The sequence below is a fragment of the Hemicordylus capensis genome, chromosome 6, assembly GCF_027244095.1.
Source record: "Hemicordylus capensis ecotype Gifberg chromosome 6, rHemCap1.1.pri, whole genome shotgun sequence".
NCBI lineage: Eukaryota > Metazoa > Chordata > Lepidosauria > Squamata > Cordylidae > Hemicordylus > Hemicordylus capensis.
Window position 1 is genome coordinate 74540571 of NC_069662.1, and position 22316 is coordinate 74562886.

The window sequence follows — 22316 nt, forward strand, 5'->3', positions numbered from 1 at the left end:
TCTCTATGTAGTTTTCTTTAAGTTCAAGAAATCTAATTATACCTTGTACCTTTTTACTTTCAATAAAACCATTATAAAAGTCAAGAATTAGTGCCATTTTCAGATATATGTTGTAACAAATTGGGAGTTATGACTATGGCCAACTATTTTCTTAGGCAGATTACTGTCTGATAGTCCAGGAGGCCAGAGGATCTCTGAATGGGGCCTTAATAGCCCATAAGTATCCTGACGGAATCCACCAGAGGATGGCATACTGTGCGGTGTGCCATTCATCAGAGGGATATGTGCAGGGCTTGCAAGCCGGCCAAGAGCCCATCCTCACTGGCAGCAGAGGCAGGGGAGGCTCTGTGTACACACTCAGCTGTGTGTGTAATCGGTGCTGTGCCACTACTGCCAGTGGTAGTGTCGTAGCAATGATTACATACAGCTGAGTGTGTTGTATTCTATCTAACAATATTTTATCTTGTTAGAAGTTTGTTCCAGTGGGAATCCTGTAGAGTTTGGGGGTGGAGTCAGAAAGGAAAGGGAGGGAAAGGAAGTTAAGTTGTTTCTGAATAAAGCTTCAGCCTAAGATAAACACTAAGCAAAGAAGGAAGCAACTATAAAACATTTGGTGACACGAAATTTTGAACCAGCTATGCATGTGAGCCTGCAAAGCTTGTGAAGGTTCCTGCATCTTCCTTTCATTGCTTTACTGGGCCTACATTCCTGAACTGCTGCATTCTGCTATTGTTGCTGATTGTTTCTCCAGCTTCCTGACTGGCACAATGCCCAAAGGTACTTTTTCCTTATCAATCCTGGACTCTGTTGTTCACTGGACGCCCACTGCAGCATGGCTCAGATCCCACCAAAACAGTTTTTCTTGTCCACGCTAAGAGAACCTGATCTTACCCGGAAACAATGAAGGTCCTATTTCTGTAATTACCACCTCTATACAGACCCCTAATTTTACTCCAGCAAAGCAGAAGGCTATATTGCTTCACTGCCTGGGCCCTGAAGGCCGAAGAATATGTACTCATTTGCCCTTTCTCACCAATTTGGAAGGGGGTGCCAACCCTACCAATTTGCCCTTTCCTACCAATTTGGAAGAGGATGCCAACCCTTATTAAGCTGCCCTTCAAATCTTAGATGATCATTTCAACCCTACTTTGAATGTGATTGTGGAACATTCCAAGTTCTATTCTAGATTCCAACTGCCCAGTGAATCTGTTGATCAATATGTCACAGCACTGCATGCCTTAAGTATAACCTGAGTGTTTGCCAGCTTTACTGATGAAATGATCAGCGCTCTGATTGTTATGAAAATGAAGGTTGCAGAATGTGAGCTGTCCACCTGGTTTTCAGAACAAACACCAGTGCAAGGTTTAAGACAACTTTACTTGCGAGACAAACACTTAGAAGTCAGTGCAAAACTTGCTGACTCACACACAGGAATAGGAAGGAGAATAGAAACTTCTAGCTAGCCAAGCCAGCACAGAGGAAACTACAGTGCCCCCTCCAGCTTCAGAGCAAATTACATGCAAACTATTCACAGTAAGTTAGGCTGCAGCTGTTGCATATCCCAGCAAACAAACTCCTCCAAACTGCATGAAAAACTGCTACTGGATGGGAAACTTACTTTGGATAAAGATCTAGAGATGGCTAGAAGGGTAGAAAATGCTCTTCACTATGCCAGCTCGATTCCTGAAATCCAGGCTTTTCATCCTAAATCCTTCCAATCCCAATCTTCTCATATGGCACTGCCCCCAGAACGTGGCAGCACAAGAAAGGAGGAGGTTCTGAGGTGGAGACTGTCCACAAAGCCAATTTTGCTCACTGTCCTGCACTGAAAGTCATTTCCAACATGAGCAAGAACAGGGGATACATTGCTAAGGTTTCCAAGTCTGCAGTCCCCTCTATTACTGATTCACCATATGGTAAGGATGGGGCAGATGAGCCACTTCCTGACAGCTTTTTGTGACTCTCAAAGCCTACTTCTCCACATTGTCAAGTAAAACCTAATGGCCATGAAGTGCGGATGATGGCTGATTCTGGTTCTCTATACACTATCATTTTCTTTATGCTTTTCAAGAAAACTCCTCACTACATCAAATCTGCACTTGCAGCCTTCAGACAACCACCCATGGGGGTGTAGAGGTCCCCCTATTATTAATTATTATTATTTATTTTCACAATTTATATCCCGTTCTTCCTCCAAGGAGCCCAGAGCGGTGTACTACATACTTCGGTTTTCTCTTCACAACAACCCTGTGAAGTAGGTTAGGCTGAGAGAGAAGTGACTGGCCCAGAGTCACCCAGCAAGTATCATGCCTGAATGGGGATTTGAATTCGGGTCTACTCGGTCCTAGTCCAGCACTCTAACCACTACACCACGCTGGCTCTCATTAAAGGATACTGTCCTAGAATACAAGGGATGCACTGAGAAGGGAAAGTGTATATGTTGCAAAAAGGAGTCTCAGTATTGGGCTGGAAAGGTCAGAAAGACCTATGGATAGTGTTTGATGCAAATAGCACGGAATCTGCATTACAGATGATGGAGCATTAACAATATTGTATTTATTGTTAGATTTCTATACCGCCTTTCATTAAAACAATCTCAAGGCGGTTCATGCAAAAGTTAAAACAAGACTACAAAAATTAAACAATTAAAATATCAGATCGAATATAAAAATACAAATCTGATTTTTAAAAAAACAACCAAGCAAAATATAACCATAAAATACAAAGAAGCCTCAATAGGAACAGTCATATAAAAGCCTGGGTAAAAAGCCAAGATTTCACATGCTTTCTAAAAACTGTGATTGAGACTGAGGAGCGGATGGCCACTGGGAGAGCGTTCCAGATATTGGGGGCAACAACTGAGAAGGCCCTATCTTGCATGCACGACAGCCAAGCCTCTCTCATTATCGGTTTAGCCCCCCTGCCCCCCACCAATGTCTGTGTCAAGCGGGCAGCAACCTTTGGGAGTAGACGGTCCCTCAGGTACCCAGGGCCCAAACCGTGAAGGACTTTAAAGGTCAAAACTAGCACCTTGAATTGGACCCAGAAACAAATTGGCAGCCAGTGCAACTCTTTCAAAATGGGTGTGATGTGATCCCAGCAGGCAGCTCTAGATAAAATCCTAGCTGCCACATTTTGCACTAGCTACAGTTTCCTAATATTCTTCAAGGGCAGGCCCACATTGAGCATGTTACAGTAATCCAGCTGTGATGTGACTAAGGCATGGGTAATTGTGGCCAGATCTGCCTTCTCAAGAAAGGCAGTATCTTACTCGAGAAAGGCAGTAATGTCCTCAGTAGCTGGCACACTAGCCAAAGCCGTGCAAAGGCACCCCTGGCCATTGCCTCCACCTGAGCTTCCAAAGTAGAGCCGGGTCCAGCAATATCCCCAAGCTGTGTACTTGCTCTTTCAATGGGAGTACAAACCCATCCAGAACTGGTATAATCTCCTCATCCTGACTGGCTCTCCTGCTAACCAACATTACCTCCGTCTTGTCTGGATTCAATCTCAGTTTATTAGCCCACATCCAACCGTGATGGCCTCCAACCCCCAGTTCAGGACATCCACTGCCTCCCTAGGATCAGCTGATAGAGACAGAGCTGAGTGTCATCAGCATATTTCAGTCCAAATCCCTGGACAACCTCTCCCAGCTGAAACAAGCCTCCCAGACTCGGGGGTCTCCTCAAGATGCCCTGTGCACTCGCATGGGGCATCCTTGGACTTCCAGGGACTAGGCGGCCCCCGACCTCTGCCACCCCAACTGGCTCTGTGACAGAGCCGGTAATCCTGTGGGCGGCCAATCAGCCGCCCAGGGATGGCTCAGCGATCGTCTGTGGGGAGGGGTAAATTAATCTGCTCTCCCCGCAAACCCACTGGAAGCTCTTCTCACCAGTCATGAGAAGAGCTTCTATGTGTGGTTCCCCAGAGGTACATCAGAATCCAATCCGGCCCACCACCAGATCTGAGTTTGACACCCCTGGTATAGTGCATTTTTGAGAGAGAGAAAATCCAAGCCCCAATATTTTAATATGTGGAAAAAATATTTGGGGGCGGTGATTCCTGTTGCACCCCCTGTAATTTCCTGCTGGATCTGCCCCTGGTTGCCATGGAGGCCATGAAATCCTGAGCTGCTCCTACTAGGGGGGCCTCAACATGGACATTTTATGTTTCTGAATAAAGTTTTGTTAAACATAAGATTGCTTTGTGTTTAAGAGGGAAACAGCTATAAAAAAGTGTGCATGGAGCCTCCCCTGCCTCCACTGTCAGCAAGAATGGGCTGTTGGCTGGATTGCAAACCCTGCGCACATCCCTCTTCGATTAATGTACTCTGTTAGTTGCTCCAATCTAATGCTTAACTTAGTGCATTTGAAAATATACCAAATATTACAAAGACATCAAGATCCAGAATCGTCCCAGGAACCCTTCTCAACACTTGGGGAAGTAGGAGGATAACAATATGCTTTTTAGCAGTAGAAATTACCAATTAATGCTGTTTGACTGACAGGTCTGGACTTATACAGTTGACAACATCCAGTTCTTGATAAGGGTCATGCTTTTTCAATAATGAATGAGAGGCAAAGGAGGGTATGTATGGTATCTAGGCATTATTTGGTGTCAATGTTCATTGCAGTATTTAGTAATGCAAATATCTGTGGTCCACCATGTTTCTTCTAATTTTGATTATATCATCGCAGGAAGGTGACTCAAGAAATGTTAAAAAATCAAAGCAGTCCTCTTCCTTCCATCTCTGCCCCCCTCAGCCAATGCATATAGGGCTGCATGCAGATCACAGAGCACCAACTATGGTGCAGGCCAGTGAGAACCTCTGACAGACAATCTCTACAGCCATCCACCTGTCTTCTTCTCCCCAATGGCCTGACCCACAAGATACTTCTGTCTACTAGATGTGGCTGTGATGGATGGCTTCCCTTTTTAAACCCTGACCAAAAACAACTATTTGTATTTTCAAACTGTAAGACTCCATTTCTTGGTAACCAGAAAGTCACACAGGCAAAAAGCACAACTTTTGCTCTTCAAGTCAGTCAGTAACTATTTGAGAGATAGGCTAGCAAGATTTCCTATCTCCTGGAAACCGCAAGTCTTTCTGTTCTCTAAAGTATCCAGGGAGGCCAGTTAGACATCATGCCCCAACCAGGGAGACAACCTCATCTAGGGGATTGACCAGACCTAGAATGTGTGTTCTTAGTCACCTCAGTTCCTGTTGGGTTGAGCAGGAAACCCTTGGCCTGCTTGGCTCAACCCTGACTGGAGGAGATTATTTCTCTTCCCCTTATCTGCCCACTGTGGCCACTGAAAAATGCCTTTGGAGATTGTCTTTTATCAACTATTGGATCCAGCTATCCAATGGGAAATCTTGATTTCTGAGTTTTCTTCCTGGTAAGAAGAGATCCTGTATGTTCCCAGCTGGAAAAACGCATTGCAGCTGTAGTGTACTTGCTTACAGAGTTTCTTGTAGTACTACAGATCCAGGGGTGTAACTATAATAGGGCAAGGGGAGACAGTTGTCTGGGGGCCCACCGCCTTGGGGGCCCCCCAGAGGCAAGTCACATGACTGACTCCCCCAGCCACACACCCACCCAGGCTTCCTTCAATTGTATTCCTCCTCCGAAATTGATGTGAGTGTTAAGACCTGGAGGTACCAGAACAGCATGTCTTTCTCTAGTACCATTAAATGACTTGCATCATCCACAATTCACAAAACCTTTTATAAAAATAATTTCGGATGATGTTCTATGGTGGCACATAGGAGATATAAATTTTACTATGCTTTTTGTTACCACTATTCAGCCTCATTTAAGATTTCTTTACTTCATGAGCTGAGCTTCAGTGGAGGGGAGGGGGCATTTTAAAATCTTGTCTCTGGGCCCACTCCAACCTTGCTAAGCCCCTGTATAGATCCCAGCAGTCTTTGCAGCAGAGATAAGAAATAGCAGCGCAAACAGATTGGTAAGGAACAAAAGTCTTAGTAAACATGGTAAGTAAGTTGTTGTTGTTAAAGACCTAAATATAACTTACAACTCTAGAGTCAGTTGTTAAAGATTAAACAAGAGTTCACACCGGCAGCCATATTTCCTGGAATGGCTTAAGATGTTGATAGTTCTTTTGCAAACTTAAGAAGCCTTCCTGATCTCGTATCAACCAGATCAGGTAGTATGCCAAAAATGCATTTTACTGTTTGAACTATTCTTCCTATTTTCAAGTATGCTTTGCTTCTTCTTTTGTAATAAAACCATCTTTTTACCTTTTTACTATCATTAGGCTGTGCTTGGTTTTAGACTCATTACTAGTCCTACCCAACCCCTATTAGCTGTACAGTATTCTTTTGGGGACTTCCCAAGAATCTCCAGGAGACTCCTGGGCAAATGGTGAACAACCACAATTTTGGAGGTGAGCAACACATCCAGCCACCTTGAGAATGGTTGGTGAAAAAAGTTTCAAAAAGAGTTTAAAGTGCTTTTAATAAAGCATACCTGGAGGCTTTACACACAGGGCTTCTGTTCTGCCCCGAATCTCCTTAGGGAGAGAGTGTGTGCATTCACACACCAGCCAAACTTACCCCGAAGTCCCATCGAGATTCTTGGACCCACTTCACACACAAGTCAGGCTTTGTCTTGCAAATTCTAGCTTATCTCGAGGTATTTCCAGATTTTTAAAATGCTGATTTTAAGCTACTTTTTCTGAAAACGCTGGAGCAAACGGAGAGGCACTGACATAGAATCATTAGCATGATAAGAGGAATGCTCTCTTCAGAAATGCAGATCTATCTCTGTAGGGAGCTCTCCCCCCCCCCCGCCTCCCATTGGCTAGAAGGAAAACACTACGTCTGCATGTGGGCTTGTTTCAAAAGAAAACCGAGAGCAGAGGGGAGGGGCTGCTTCCCTCAATGCCACGAGTGTAGTTCAAAGTGACTTCACTCAACATTTACCCCGAAGCTTGAAGCCAAGTGCAAATATCTCCCTGGTGAGGATACTTGGAATATTTGGAATAAATGGACTGGCGGGAATGCTGTCCATGTAGCCATTCATTCCAAGATTTGACCTTCTATTTCTCCCCTCGGCTTTCATGGAGGTAGCCCCATCGGCAGAAGTGGGGGCTTTACAATAGGGCAATTCCACATGGTACTGTGAGTATACAGGTCATACAGGATATTACCCACACTGCCATTTCTAATCAATTGGATATCATTGGGATCGTCCATTTAAATTAGCAATTCTTTTAAAAAAAGAGTATATAACCCACAAGAAAATAAAAGCATGGTACTGCTCTCTCTTCTGTTTTTTGGTGTGCATGTTATTTGGATAACATTTGAGCTGAAAGTTGTGTTTATTACCACTCATCATTTGTTCTGCTAGATACCCTTGACCAAAGAACGGTACACTCCTATCTGGGATGGTCGTCCTCTTCCACCGAGCATGCAGCTTCAGGAGGGACACACTTGGAGCGGTGAGGGAGGAAGGGGACACCCACCTAGCCAGCCAGAGCAGCCGAATCAACCCCAGCGATCAGTGGGGTGACAGATGTTGCAGCCAGATTGCCCTCACACCCAGATAAATTTTCATTTTTGCAATGGTTAGATTGAATGTGTTGTGTTTTTTAAAATCTGAAAGATGGACCTGATTTAGATATGTAAATGTTCTCTTCTGTTGAAAATAATGAAATATGCCATTTTATAAGGAAACAAAAAATGAGGCGTTCCCAAACACCAGCACCACCACTATAGCCCTATTTTATCATGTAAATCCAGCTGGGAAAGTACTGGATATCCCACTTAACACAAGAACTGTTTTGCTTGGAACTAACACTCCATTGTTCTTTCCCATCCAGATTAGGTGAGAAAAGCATTTAAGTGTATACGAGTCGTGATTTAAATAAAATCTACACTGTCTGTATTTTAGACTTTCAGTCTGATGCTGCCTGGAAAAAAACAAGCCCAATGAAAACTAAGGTACAATTTTATTTTTCCTCATGCCAAAGCACGTGAATATTTTAGAATATAAAAACATAGGGCGCCAGATGTTAAAATGTGCTAGGCTTTTTTGAAGTGTTCTTTTTACTGCCAGTAATCTAAAAACTTAAAACGACTATGGTTATATTTAGATTGTTGGGATGTTGTTGCCACGTTGGTCACAAACAATTTCTGTTGCTGAGCATCAATGAGGTGTTCTTATATGAAATGTTGTTACTTTGTCACTCCCAGAGAATGAAATGCACTTGCTGTAACTCTTCTACTCTGGATTTATTTACTCAGCTTCTGAAAGGACCAACATGAAGAGATTTCTGTTATGTTAGGGTGATCCATTCCTTCCATTAGGCCTCAGACATGGGGGGAGTTCTGGTAAACCTATTATGGAGTCCAGTACTTAGAGGCAAATGCAGGACTAAGGATCACATTATCTTATATATATACACACACACACAAACACACACACATGTGCACATACACACTGGAAGGTGGGAGAGAAATCTTGTCAGCAGCTGTGCCGTGCCAGCCACCATATCAAGTAGGGTCCCATTATATCTGTCATTGCTAAGGATCTACAGACATGTGAACAACAAACAACTCTGATTTAGACACACAACATAGTAACAAGCAAGCAAACTTCTACTCATATGGCCATAGGTGCCATTCAAGAACCTGAAATATGACCTGGTCGTGTTTGGAAGGGAAGTGGCATGCAGGGATATGCCAAGTTTTCTCTAAATGTCCATGCAGAATGTTTTGTATACTGAGACAGGATATAGATACATACACTTTCATAATAAAATGTAAACAAATGGAGCAATTGCTTTAAAAATATTGTAAAACTTTTTAAAAATCTAAACAACTTAAAAAAAAAAAAAACCTTAACAGCAGCAAGACCCATGGAAGCCATATTATAGACCATTGTAGCATTCTGTTCCCAAAAGCTTGATTAAATGGATTGATCCTTAAAAACCCAAACAGGTCTTCCTAAAAGTTCATTTCACAGGCTCGGGCTAAAATGAAAAAGTCCTAAATCTCCCAGAGTCAGTCCTAATCTCTTTTGTTGGGCTTATGCAAGAGAAGTAACCAGGGATCTATGCTCAATGACTGCTGTAGGTAGCAATAAAGGTAGAGTGTGCCATCAAGTTGATTTCGACTCCTGGTGCCCACAGGGCCCTGTGGTTTTCTTTGGTAGAATACAGGAGGGTTTTACCATTGCCACCTCCTGAGCGGTATGAGATGATGCCTTTCAGCATCTTCCTATATCGTTGCTGCCAATATAGTAGCAGCAGGGATTCGAACCGGCAATCTTCTACTTTCTTGTTAGTCAAACATTTCCCCACTGCACCACTTAAGGTGGTTATAGGACATCTTAAAAGAAGCCAGTTAAGTTTAAGCTAGAAGTCATGAGGGATTTGTGGCTACCACCAAGAATGGCCCCACATCTCTTCCCTTGTCTCCTGGTAATACCTAGTTAATGAAGTTGCACAATGTGACATCGTAGTCCGTTTCCCCTGCTATGTAAGCAGCAGCCACTGAAGTGGAGTGGGGGTGGAAAACTCTGCACACGGGGACATAAACAGGGGTGTAGCTATAATTGAGCGGATGGGTCAAGAACCCAGGCCCTCCAGCTCCTGAGGGCCCTCCAGCTCCACCCCTGCCTATTTTCTTAATTATTTCCCTCACTCTGAGGCACCGGAGAGAGGGCCGAACATGGGCCCACCTCCCCTAGCTACACCCCTGGACATTAATTCACACATTTTCTTTTACAAAGTGGGGTGATACGAAGTGGAGATGCATCAGGAGAGCAGCTGATTGTCCCTCCTAACATCTAGGTTGGCCCTTCTTCTCTCCTCAGTGAATGGCTGATATATTTCTCCGGCCACATGTCTGTCAACTGATAATAATCTGTGAAGCTTTCAGCAGCCACAAGCTATTGCTGAACTTGCTAAATGGCTTAGGAGATCTTTTCCTTGTAGCTTGATTATCTCACCACTTCTGAGATATAGTCTGTGCCCCCAAAGAATAATTTGTTAATGTTCCTAGCTTGCACTCTATAGTTTCTTGTGCAGCATAATAGCATACTAAATAGGTTATCTTGTTTTATTGAAAGACAACAGTTAGCTAGCACAACCGCTGCTGAAGGCAAATTACATCTGGCAATTATTCCAACTGCACCTACATAAGAACAGCCCTGCTGGATCAGGCCCATGGCCCATCTAGTCCAGCATCCTGTTTCACACAGTGGCCCACCAGATGCCGCTGGAAGCCTACAGGCAGGAGTGAAGGGCATGCCCTCTATCTTACTGTTACTCCCCTGCAACTGGTACTCAGAGGCATCCTTCCTTTGAGGTTGGAGGTAGCCAATAACCCTCCAACCAGTAGCCATTGATAGACCTCTCCTCCATGAAGTTATCCAAGCCCCTCTTAAAGCCATCCAGGTTGTTGGCTGTCACTACATCTTGTGGCACAGAATTCCACAAGTTGATTATGCGTTGTGTGAAAAAATACTTCCATTTGTTGGTCCTAAATTTCCTGGCAATCAATTTCATGGGATGACCCCTGGTTCTATTGTTATGTGTGAGAGAGAAGAATTTCTCTCTATCCACTTTCTCCACTCCATGCATGATTTTATAGTCCTCTATCATGTCTCCCCACAGTCATCTTTTTTCTAAACTCCAGGTGTTGTAACCTTGCCTCATAAGAAAAGTGCTCTAGACTCCTGATCATCTTGGTTGCCCTCTTCTGCACCTTTTCCAGATGTCCTTTTTTAGATGTGGTTACCAGAATTGTACTGCTAAGACATAAGGCACAAGGCAGCCAGAATCCGTTCCTGTTCCTAAGGTTTTAATGATGGCTTAAACTACAGTTGGCTGAGAGAACATTCCACTAACATGGTGGAAAACAGAGATCCAGAGGTGCTGGGTTCTTTCTTCAGCTAATTCTGCTGAAAAGTTTCTTGAAGATCAAGAAACAGAAACTGAGATGATATGAGAAAAATTATTTGTTTATTCCATCCCTTCAAGGTGGCATACATGAGGGCTAGTCCATTTTATTCTCACAATATGCATGCAAAGTACCTGTCTGAGATAATCATTCCAGTTTGCCCAATTATGAGGTCAGCCCTGTTTGCCCCAATTAAAACAAAACAAATACCTGTAAATGTATTTGCTCACTTTATCTCTTGATACCTTTCACCTTTCAGAGTCCTCCTTTCTGTGTTGTTTGTAACCTTTGCACCTCTCTTCCCTTCCTTTTTACCCCACATAGATTGTATTACTCTATAAAGCACCATGCACAATCGTCCATCATCAACATAATCATCATCAGCTCAAGGAGTGTAATTCACACATGTCACTGATGTCTATTTCAAATCCTACAGAATTGTATGCAAAGTGCGGAGAATATCCTGTTTCTCCTATTCCAAATACCGGCTAAGAAACTAACTTTGTAAATTTGAGAGCAGAGAAGGAAACCTGTAACCCACCATGAGATTTTATAATTTGGCAATATAAAAATTATCTGTGGGTGTATAAATTTACTGTTAACTAAACAGAAATGTAATGGGCAAGACAGCTTCCACCTTCAGCTGCTTTGATGTTATAAGCAAGGTATATTACCTTAAGTGGCGCAGCAGGGAAATGCTTGACTAACAAGCAGAAGGTTGCCGATTCGAATCCCCGCTGGTACTATATTGGGCAGCAGTGATATAGGAAGATGCTGGAAGGTATTAGCTCATACTGTGTGGGAGGAGGCAATGGTAAACCCTTCCTGTATTCTACCAAAGACAACCACAGGACTCTGTGGGCACCAGGAGTCGAAATCAACTTGACGGCACACTTTACCTTTACCTTACAGCAGCTGCAGTACTGTATTTACCTGAATCCAAGACTAAGTTTTTTCAAAGTTCTTTGATGTTAGAAATTGGGGGCATCATCTTAAATTCAGAGTGCTGTTCCTTTTGGGTAAATACAGGTATAACCTTATTTAACTTCTACCTTTTAAGGAGGTAATCTTAAATTCAGCGTCATATTCTATTAGAGTAAATACGGTAACAGTTACAGAATGTCCATGCTGTAGTGTTCAGCAGTCTAGGATCGGCTGCTGTCTTCAAGGATAAGGTCTACTGAGGCTACTGTCCCAAGTGCATGGACCCAAAAATTCTCTCTTGCTTCCAATGTCACTGCATCTGATGGCATCTTTATTGCAGTAATTGACAAATCAGTTTGTGTTTACTGGTATTTGTTTGGCTACTGGTTGTTCACATTTTTTGATAGTAGTTACAGACTTGTGATTGCAGAATTGTGCACTTGGGTCATTTGTTGACTTACCCACATACTGCATCCTGATCATTTATATCCTCGCATTTTGATTAGCCTTATGTTGAGGATGTTCCATCCTTATTGCAGGGATTGGATCAAGGCTATATTGGCACCAGTTGATTTTTCCAGGATATAGCCAGGATATTCCACAAACTCTTTGTGCAATCTACATATCATTCCACTAAGGTCCCACTTCCAACCTTTGTACTGGAAAATCAGTGCCTTATTAAGAGGATACAAACTTTCTGCAAATGTCCAGGCATTGCAAGGGACATTGGGCTTAGTAGGTACCTCAGCCGGCTATTTCGATCTGCAAGCTACAGAATGTAACTTGTCGTTAAGGGGAGGGGGGGAACCCTGTTTGGATTCAACAATATATCAGAACATCAAAGAATCCAAATGTTATATACGAATGTTTTAATATAATAGTAATAAAATTAAAAACTGTCCAACTATGCAAGATATAATAAATCTGAACCAATAAAAATCTATGTCTCAATAAAATTAAAACAAAATTATCCTTGAGATAGCCACGCGCCCCCCGATCCCCACAGCCCCTGCCAGCTCCATGACGGAGCCAGCAGTCATGTGGGCGGCCAATCTGGCCGCCTAGGGCTTCCATTTGATCGTCTGTAGGGAGAGTGGGCTAAGCCCACTCCCCCTGCAGAACCTCCTCCGGTGCTTCACACTGATCATGTGAAGCACCTCTCTGTGTCCAACTGGAAGGTCCAATAGTTTGTTTCACAATTACAGACAAAATTATCATGTTCTAATTGGAAGATGAAGTATCTTGTCGTAACTCAGCCAGCATCTGATCAGTCCTGTGTTGTTGCCAGATGCGTTTTGACTATACCAAGTCTTCTTCAGTGGCAACTGTCTCTTATCAGTCTCCACCCAACATAAGGATTGAACTGCTGTTCGGAGAAGCCACTGAAGAAGGCTTGGTATAGTCGAAACACGTCTGGTAACAACACAAGACTGATCAGATGTTGGCAAAATTACGACATGATACTTCATCTTCCAATTAAAACATGATACTGGGAACATTTATCTATACAGTGCTTTTCATCAGCAATTTTGAAATGAACTATTGGACCTTCAAGTTGGACACAGACTATCTCAAGGATCATTTTGTATTAGTTTTATTGAGACAGATTTTTATTGATTCAGATTTATATTATAGCTCTAATCTAAGTATAAGGGTAAAGAGTTCTAACCTTGCTGTTTCCCTGATCTGCTTGTTTGGGATGTGCAGGGATTTATTTAGTTTTTTAAAATGAGGAAATAGTCAGCTGTGTTAAGGACCTTCACCAGCAGTATGAAATCGTACCTTCATCTTAATTGTACCTTTTTATCTTGCCAGTTCATCTGCTGTTTGTGTGAAACAGGCCTTATCTGATTCCCCCCCACTCCCACCCCCCACCCCACCCCACCCCCACTGAATAAAACTTAGCTCCTAAAAGAGTGCAGTCTTGTTTGAAACAGTATTCAATAGAATAGGATGTTCCAGTGTTGGTGGTTTTAAGGATTGCTGCCATAGATACAGTTGTCCCAGCATTGCCACTACCCCATTGAACCTTCCTGCATTACTTGTCTTTATTGCAGGAAATGCCTCAGATATTTCAAACACTGAGGTTAGCAAAAACGAAATCTCATTGAGTTATCGAAGATAATTGGCATATTTTCAAGTACCATCACTGTTACAAGCATAATAGTTTTGAAGACATGGAATTTATGACAACAAACAAAACAAAAGCTCTTTTGAAAGGTTTGCAAAGTTAAAGTGACTAATTAGCTAGTTCTTTTTATTTAGCTGGCGTTATTGTAATAAATCTCCTTTCCTATTGGGCAACTTTTGTCCACCAAAACTTCAGTTTAACCAAGCTTCCCGAGGGGTTTAAAGAGAGTGAGGAGGCCACGGGCTATAGTGTTTGAACTGTGTTTAGGGGAGCTGGTTAACAATACCTACAACATGTGGCGCAGTATGGCTCAGGCATACAATAGCTCAAACTATAGATTGTTTCATTCTTCATGCCATTCACCCTCTACAGTCTTGCTATATCCCAAATGTCTTCAATTTCTAATATATTCTATGATAATCTAGGTTGTCAAACTGTTAGAGCCTACCACTCCAAACAAAACCCCCTTTTCCTTTATTATTGAAAATTGGAAATGTGTTCTCTAGGAGTCTGCCTGGAGAGAGTATATGCTCTATTAATGGAGGTTTATAGAGGCTTTTACAATTCCTATGGTAACCCAGTAGAAAGGCCGTTACCATGGGGACTAGCCAAGCCTATATAAACCTTCAGTCTTCATTAGAGTATCTCTGAGAGTGAATGCTTTAACAGTTAGCATTCTGGAATAGCTAACAATAATCTCTGCTTTGGTGGGGGGAATCTATTCTTTCTTCCTGCTGGAGATGGATTTATCTTGCCAGCTTTCCAAAGATAATATTCAACAACCTGTACGCTGATTGTCCTTCTCTTCTAGAATGCAGCTTCCAAAATGACTAGACACTGTAGGTTGCATGGCCATTTGCAAAATATGTTGCCCACTAAATTAACCATGCATTCCAAACAGAGAACTGAATTTGAAGCCATCAACTGAAAAGTATTTCTTTGAGAAGAAGTAAGAAAAGTTATAGCCCAATGGGCCCAGTTTACTAGCCACTTGTCCCTGGTAAATCATTTTCTCTTCTGCAGGAGATTACGCAGATGTTCATCCTGCTGCTTTAGCCAGAGCTCCCAACACTTCAGGGCATGGAATTATCATACTTCACATTTCAGCCCCAGATCTCTGAAAATGTCTGTAGTGCCTATGTAAATGAACATTTACAAACACTAAGGATGGAACCACCCTAACTCACATTAACCCTATTCTTGCATTACACCATCTGTGCACAGTGTAAACTCAATTCAGTCAGCATACAGCAGTATATTAAATCTGTATTCTACATTTTCAAGGGATCCAAAGTAGGGTTGGCAAAGTGAAATTCAAATCCCAAGGCATAAGAAGCTGCCCTATACTGAATCAGACCATTGGTCCATCTAGTGCAGTATTGTCTTCACTGACTGGCAATGGCTGGCTTTCCAAGGTCTCAAGCAGGATTCTTTCTCAGCTCTACCTGGAGATGCCAGGGGATGAACCTTGGGCCTTTTACATGTAAGCATGAAGATGCTCTTCCACTGAGCTGTAGTCCCATTATAGCACTCATGTCACCCATCCAAATGCAAAGACAGATCCTGCTGAGCAAATGGTACAATTCATGCTTGCTACCACAAGACCAGCTCTCCTCCCTAAACCATCTGAGAATTTGCAAGAGAACCTCCCTAAACCATCTCTCCTCCCTAAACCATCTGAGAATTTGCAAGAGTTTCTATAAAAGTGAAATTTCTCAGGAAGTTTCTGCACATTCTGAGAATTTCCATTATGACTTTTCAAATGAGTTTCTATAAAAGTGAAATTTCTCAGGAAGTTTCTGCACATTCTGAGAATTTCCATTATGACTTTTCAAATAGATGCTTATACATTTACACAAGAATATATATGTGTATGTAGACATCTGTGCATGTATACAATGCATCTGGGACATTCGGCAAAATCAAAGGAGAAGATACCTGTAGTACTCAACCTTTTCCATGTCTGTTTCCCTTGTAAAGGTTTTCACAAGGCAATTCCACCCCAAGTAACACTTTCCTTCTGGTTTTGGAACCTGGCTGGGGGGAAACAGGTAAAAGTGGTTAAGAGGCATATGCTGCAAAAAAATCAATAGGCCAGGAAAGGGTTAAGCACTCCCCTTCCATCTTCAGCATGGTGATGGAGAGGCAGGGTGTGAAGGGGCGGGTGAGAACAAGCATGCTAGTCTCAGCTTCTCTTCTTCTCTGCTGTGTTGCCAAACTGTCAAAGAAGAGAAGCCAGGAACAGCTCTCCTTCCTTCCAAAGGGGAGACAGCAAGAGAGGAAGAGAGCTGCTGATGACTTTGGACCACAGCAGCAGTGGAGAGCCCAGGAATCCACCACTGCCATAGGCAAGTTCCACTGCCTCCTGCAGGGCATGCCCCAGTCACTCAGCCTGGTGGTCAGGATGAAGAGGGTGGGGATAGGGCTGCTGGAGGCATGCAGGGGCAGGCTGGTGGGCTTCTGCCAGGGCAACAAGGGCACATTCTGCCACCCCAAAAAGACCACCCCCAAAGAGGAGCTGCCCTTGGGAATCAAGCTATCTTGGAGACTGTTGCCAGCCTCAGCTTCAAGCCTGCGATGCTTTTATCCCTCCTGCTATCCAGATTTAGCCAGGATTATCACAACCATCAGGTGACAGTCCTGGGAGAATCATGGTTTTCATTGCCGTCACCTCCTTTCTCTTCCACCCACCCTACCCACCCACATGCCTGCTCCTTCTGAAAGGATGTGATGCAGTGCAGCTTGCAGCGAGGCTAAGGTGATGGGGGAATGCCCCAGCCATTACCAAGGCAGCAGGGGTGAGGCCACTGCAGCTTCTGTTATAATGAGGCTTCACCCCAAAGGCAGCATTAGAGCTCAACAACTTTTATTGGGAGGCCAAACAAGAAAAAAAGGAAAGAAGAACAAAGACTTACAACCAGCAAGCCTACGGCTTTCTTCCAAACTGCTGAATCACAGCTTACATTCAACCAAGAACCTCACCAACCAGGAAGTGCTTCTTAAAGCAACAGTATGCAAGCTCTTCAATACTCCGCAGCTTCCATTCCAGGAGAGAATATGTCATGAGAGGGATTCTGCCTCTCACTGTTTCTCATCAAATCTCTTCCCCGAACTTGGAAATGGCAGCAGCAGTGTCTCTGCTGCTTTGGTAACAGCTGGGGCTAGTGGTGAGAGATCCAGCTCTGCACTAGATATGCTGGAGCCCATCTTTTTGGCAGGGCTGTGCTTAGAGAGCCCTGGTGGGCTGCAGGGCCCAGGACAAATCAGCCACTGTGGGGGCCCAGTGAATTCTAATGGGGGTCAAAAGAGCAGGGCCCGGGCCGGTCACCCTGCTTGCCATGTCCTAAGGACAGTCCTCCTTTTTGGATGCCCTGCACCGAGCAAATCTAGCTGGCTGGAGCTGTCACTTATCTGCACTGGTGGATAAGGAGAAGTGATGGAGCTGGTGGGCTGGGCAGGTGTGGAGGAAGAGGCAGTGGGGGTGAGGCACATGGCTTGGTGTGCTTTTTGAAAGGGAAGCACTTGGAAGGCTTGTGAGTTGTGCCGCTGAGGTGGCTCAGGCTGGGCTGTGCTGTGGGATAGAGGAAGAGCAGTAATAGCCACTTGCCTGCAACCCAACTTCACATCCCTGACCTGCGGTGCTGCAACACATGACATGCATTATTTATTGATATTATTTCTTTCATTATACACTTCTGCATGTAATGTGTTGGGCTTAAGATTTGTATCCCTTGTAATGGAAGAACTTTAAATAATTTGAAAATATTTAGTCATTTTGCACTGAAGCACTTTATGTTTTTAAGCATCTAAGCTTAATGGGCATTACTTAATGAGTAATGGGATCGTAGTGAAAATTTGCCATTGTCCAGGAGATTGCTTCATTGGACATAGTTCACAAAGAAGACATTTTTGCCCTGTTTGGGGACTTGTCTTGTATCCTCAAACTTTGCTAGCTGTAAAAATTCAAGGATTCTTTTTCTAAATTGTATTATATGCCCAAAATTTTGAATTAATTATGTAGTCTTGATGATGATGATGATGATGATGATGATGATGATGATGGCTTGGCTCATCTACTTTGGCAATCTGCAATAATATACCCTGCATGAACTTTATTACCTGCTTTCCTTTTGTGGCATGCTTGCTGTCAGGATTGCCTGCTGCATCTAGGCTGCTTGGCCACACCCATTGCATATCTGCACTGCAGGCATGTCCATATTTTCATCAGAAATAGTTGCTCTCTCAGTCTGTGCAATGTCACAAGGTTATTGCTCTGTACCTCAAGAATGGCTGCCTTTTTGCTACAGGTACTGGAGTCTTTTACTGAATGATCATAACCAGCCTCTGAGGTCGTTCTCATGACCAGCCCTACCGAGTAGGACAGTGCTAGCCTCGGTAGGGCTGGTCATGAGAAGCACCAGGATAGCTTCCAATCCTGGCACTCTACTCCTGGGTAGTCCTGGTTTTGTACCCAGGCTAAAAGTGAGGTAGGAAGACATGTGCATGCCTCTTACCTCACACCCAAGTCAAGTAGGCACTTAGTCTGCCAACAGTTCCTTTCGGGATGCTGGCAGCCATTAAAACCATAGAGGCTAGTGGAAGGAGTGACTTGGCAGCAGGAATTTCCACAATGCACCATGCTCATATAAGGGATTCCTGGCAGCTGGGATTCCTTCCTCTGCCTCCCACTTACCACATGGGCAGCAGAGCCTGAGGTTGCTGTTGATCAGGTGGGGGAAGAGAGGTAGGCTCCTGCCTTCCTCCCAACCATCCCCATTTTTGTCATGAGAATGACCTCTCCATGTATCTAGGCTTCCAGACAGATAGATCTTAGCCCTATTCTTTCACATGTTAGAAAGTAAGGACTGGTTCTAACTAAGGCTGAGATTAAATGCCTCCCGCACTTGATCCTCCATTCACAAGCAGTGAAATTGGGAGAACATTTGGGGGATTTCAAGAGAGGAGCAAAATGTGTAAGGTAGGTGAGTATCATCTTCATGTTGCAAATACAGGACTGAAAGTGGCTTGCCTAAGATTACCTTGTGAGTTCAAAGCAGAAATAAGATTTGGATCAGGTATTTTTATTTTTATTTTTTATTTATTTATTAGAACATAGCATAATTTCATAGCCTCCATGTACTCTGACTCATTGTCAAGGCATTATCTTTTGGAGAATCATCAGGCCAAGGTATGGCTATATCTGTGCCTTTCTACAAGCCAGAAATTCAGGGCAGAACAGCATTGCTTACAAGAGCATACCCAGGTAGTGGGCTTGCCACACTTGTTGGAGATAATTCCTGGACATGACTGTCAAGCTGAGGGAGCAAATTTAAAAACCCTCCTCTTAAAAAAAAACACCAGAATTTGAAAGAGTGCTTGATAGCAAGCTTGATAGTGGCATTTGGTGGTGATTTCATGCCTTTTTCCTATGGGGTTCTTTGCACAGGAGAGAGGAATGTTTCACCTCAAGAAACACAATTAAATATGCAAAGTAAATATAATGACAGTAAAATAAGTGCAGGTGAGAAATGAAAGAAACCTGCATTGTTTACTTTGTTTAATAACAGTTTACAAAAAGACCATTGTTTGAATGCAGTTGGAGGAGACCTGGTCTTGTGGTAGCAAGCATGACTTGTCCCATTAGCTAAGCAGGGTCTGCCCTGGTTGCATATGAATGGGAGACCACATGTGAGCACTGTAAGATATTCCACTTAGGAATATCTAAGCAATGCTGTTCTGCCCTGAATTCCCTAGCTGCTCTGGGAAAAGCAAAAGGTTTCAAGTTCCCTCCCTGGATAGGACTCTTGGTTCCTCTCCAAGATAGGGCTGAGAGAGATTCCTGCCTGCAACCTTGGAGAAGCCACTGCCAGTCTGTGTAGACAATACTGAACTAGATAGACCAATGTGCTGACTCAGTATATGGCAGCTTCCTATGTTCCGATGTTTTTGTTTCCTATGAACTTGTTTTCTCTATACTTACTGTCCTTTATTGCTGTCTTCAGCACCTAGGGGAAGAATGGCAGTTCAGTCCCCCAAACACTAGAGCAAAACCACTTTGGTGAGAAAGCAACAAACAAGAGGTCTTGAGACAGTTCTTTAGTACTGAAGAACTACAAGGATTGATATAAAGAAAAGATTACAAACAAATGTGGGAAAGCCTGCAGCTTAATTTCAGCTTAGCTCATGGCTGAAGAGAGAGACCAAAACAAACAGACATCTCTGGAGAGACAAAATGGAGACTAACACTGGAAGAAGAAAGAAGGGAGGAGTCCAGCACTTTCATCCATGACCCTAACACACACACACACACACACACACACACACACACACACACACACACTGGTCACTATGAGACATTGCAACTGAGAGCTGATGCTGCCAGGGTCCTGTCTCCAACAGTCCTTCTCATCAGCTCATGCTGCTGTCTATAAGTCCAAACTTCTCTCTCAAGGTTTTGAAATGATCCCTGGGCAATGACTTTGTTAGCACATCTGCTACCATATGTTAACTTGGACAATACATTAACTTTACTAGTCCTTTTTCTTGTGCATCCCGCACATAATGATATTTTTTTTCTATGTGTTTTGTTCTAAATTTAATTTTCTCCATTTGTGAGACCTGGATGCAGCTTTGATTATCTTTGAAAATCTCAATGGGTTTGGGTTCATCTATGTTGAAATCCGACATTAGCTTGTGCAGCCACACTACCTCATGACGTGCTTGAATGGCAGATACATATTCTGCCTCAGTAGATGAGAGAGCAACTATTGATTGCTTGCAGCTACACCAACTGACTGCTCCACCACCATAAAAGAATACATAACCACTGGTTGACTTCTGGTCTGTTTGATCCTCAGCCCATTCTGTATCCATATAGCCTACTAATTTGGGTCCACTGCTAGCAGGTAACTTTAATTTTAGATGGATTGTCCCTCTTGGATACCTGCCTAGTCTCTTTACTGTAGTCCAGTCATCTTTACTGGGTGTGCTTACTTTCCTACTCAAGATTCCCACAGATGCATCTATATCCGGTCTTGTTATCATAAAGGTAAAGTGTGCCATTGAGTCAATGTCGACTCCTGGCAACCACAGAGCCCTGTAGTTCTTCTTTGGTAGAATACAGGAAGGGTTTACCATTGCCTTTTCCTCCTCCTGTGCAGTATGAGATCATGCCTTTCAGCATCTCCCTGTATCACTGCTGCTCAATATAGGTGTTTCCCATGGATACTTACCAGCAGGGGTTCGAACTGGCAACCTTTGGCGTGCTATTCAAGTCATTTCCCCACTGCACCATTAGGTGGGCTCTTGTTATCATTGCTACAAATGATATTCCTAAAATATAAACTGAGTACCCAGTGGCTTGTGGGTTGCGGGGTAGTTGGAACATGGGATGCCACTAATTCCCCACCCCCACCTGCAAAGCAGTGGAGTCAAAATGAACAGAAGAAATGAAGTTGTGTAATGAAGAAACCAAAGAATCTAAACACTTCAAAGATACCTAAAAAATAAACTGAGTACCCCAGTGTGTGGGGGGGGGGGGGTAGTTGACACATGGCAGTTGACAGTTGGCACTGTCCAATGATAGTCAAAATGAACAGAAGAAACGAAGGTGTATAATGAATCCTCATAGGGATTCATTATGAGGAAAAGTTATTAGACACCAAAAAATCTAAACATTTCAATATTCCTAAAAATTGAAATGACTACCCCACTGCCTTGCCGGGGGGGGGGGGTGTAGTCGGCACATGGCAGTTGACAGTTGGCACTGTCCAGTGACAGTCAAAATGAACAGAAGAAATGAAGGTGTATAATGAATCCTCATAGGGATTCATCATGAGGAAAAGTTATACACCAAAGAATCCAAACACTTGAAAAATAATGACTGCACATTTTGCTTCATAACTCCACTTCTACAAGGGCTAGAGCTTAGATTTTTTTAAAAAATGAAAGCTAGGGATCCATTTTAGGGTTGGGATATGGCAGCTTTGAATTCCCATTGTTTCCTATGGCAGAAATGTTCAAAATCAGTAAAAACAAAAAAAAATCATTAAAAATCAACCAAGTGTCCCATTGCCTTGACATTTGGGTGCTAGGTGGCACCCATGGGGATCTACCCACCACTCAAATTTTATGGCCCTAGGATCTTGTTAAGTGGTCCAAATCAATCTGTATCAGAATAAAATCAAAGCAAATACAAATCGAATCTGGGGTGATTTGTAGGGGGTAGATTTGGATACAAAACAATTCAAGAGTGATTTGTTTTGAGCACAAATGGAATCAAAAAAATCAATTTGTGCACATCCATACTTGCAACCTGCTTTAGTCCATATA

General features: G+C 43.1%; 1 long non-coding RNA gene across 1 annotated transcript; it reads right to left on the reverse strand.

Moving 5' to 3' along the window:
- Positions 1–7955: 7955 nt before the first annotated feature.
- Positions 7956–16991, reverse strand: LOC128328789 (uncharacterized). The gene is made up of 3 exons (XR_008309399.1): positions 16901–16991; positions 15924–16022; positions 7956–8272 (listed from the first exon to the last, which is right to left on the reverse strand). It is a non-coding gene; the product is annotated as an uncharacterized LOC128328789 (long non-coding RNA).
- Between the last annotated feature and the right edge of the window lie 5325 nt (positions 16992–22316).